This window comes from Macadamia integrifolia, chromosome 11 (genome assembly GCF_013358625.1).
Source record: "Macadamia integrifolia cultivar HAES 741 chromosome 11, SCU_Mint_v3, whole genome shotgun sequence".
NCBI lineage: Eukaryota > Viridiplantae > Streptophyta > Magnoliopsida > Proteales > Proteaceae > Macadamia > Macadamia integrifolia.
The window spans coordinates 874,750-876,236 of record NC_056567.1 but is presented as its reverse complement, the minus strand read 5'-3'; the positions used below and the strand labels follow the sequence as shown (position 1 = coordinate 876,236).

The 1,487-nt window shown below is 38.7% G+C and overlaps 1 protein-coding gene across 1 annotated transcript in view; it reads right to left on the bottom strand.

Moving 5' to 3' along the window:
- LOC122093731 (probable NAD(P)H dehydrogenase (quinone) FQR1-like 2) overlaps nucleotides 1–1,487 on the bottom strand; it is a 9,551-nt gene that overhangs the window by 796 nt on the left and 7,268 nt on the right. The gene's annotated exons all lie outside the window — the stretch shown is intronic.

Here is a 1,487-nt window from a genome sequence, read left to right as displayed (position 1 = left end):
GGGTGGGGAGATGAAACCAATAACTATAAACCCTCTAATGCAGGCCCAGTCCAAAAATTGGTCTTACCTTGCTAGTACTTCGTTACAGGCTGTTGTTTGAAGTGATTTTTAATTATAATGAATCCAATTATAAGGCCTAAAGTTTAGGTCCATAGGGGGTGCGTGTTCTTACGTTACATTTGAATTAGATTAGGATACTTATTAACCATATAGAGTTCTTGAGTCCTTTTAAATTAATGTTAGTCTATCAAGTTTTATTGTTTTAGTTCATTAGTTTTTTTTTTTTTTCCCATCAGAATTTGTTTAAAGTGTATAAAGTTCACTCATAAACACATTTAAGTCTTATATAAGGATGCGACCACCATCAATTTACACAGTGGTAGAATTTTATTTGTGAAAGTGTAAGCTTTACTCCCCAATCCCTCTCCTCTTTTCTTTTAAGTTTCTATTCACAGGTACTGTTCACAGACCCAAAACACACATCCTATATCTTCTCTTCTCTCTTTCTTTTCCCATCACAGGCTACTGAAATCAACAAATCAGCAAGTTTCAGCCTTGGTTTGTCAGGAAATATTCCAGATCCGAGCCTTCGAAGCAGCTGATCTGATCTTTGATTCGTAATCTGGAATTGCATCACCCCTTAGATCAGGTAACTAATAAAATGAACCACTGATTGCACAATAGTCTAGTGCAGCTGGTAAGGGCCTTCGCATCTTGTCGCCAAGTATTGGGATCAAATACCGCCTTCAACTAGGGGGGGTTTAGGGAGGGGATTGAAGTATAATATATGCTTTCATATCCCCCCCCCAAAAAATTCTGAAATAATAAAACTTTAAGAAAAAGAGAGAGAAAAGAAAAGAAATGGAGGCAAATAAAAAAAAAAAAATACAGAAATGGAAAGTTAATCTGGTTGTAAGCCTATACATATTGCAACACTGATTAGTTGCATGTTACATGCTCAGACAGTATCTTGAGAAGGGTGGATAGTAGTGAAAAAGGGGTAAGTTAATCCTTGTGGTTTAAGAGAAGATAAACCAGCCGATAGAGCAGAATGGCAGCAAAGATTCACAAAGCTAATGCTAGATTGATCTGATAGAAAAGAATGTTGAGCTCAGAACAAAATGTAGTAGGTTCCATCCCACTCTTCCCAACATCATAGGCATGAGCAAGAATGATATCAAGCTCAAGTCCACATCTCGCAGCAAAGCTCCCAGAGCTGTGGGGATTATTCAGCACCAGCCACCAAGTCCAAGTGGAAAACACGCCATCTAGGTACCAAATAATGAAGCATCTAGAAAAAGGAGATATCCAAAAGGTCATAGCCAGCAAACTTAGACTGGAACCAGGAATGGATAATTTTCCTGCCCATAAGAGTTATAATATTATGACAGTGGACAGGAAATTTCACCTGTCGATGTCTAGTAAGAAAAGAAACACACAGAAAACCGATTTCTACCTGCCTCCCCACCCACCCACCCACCCCCCCC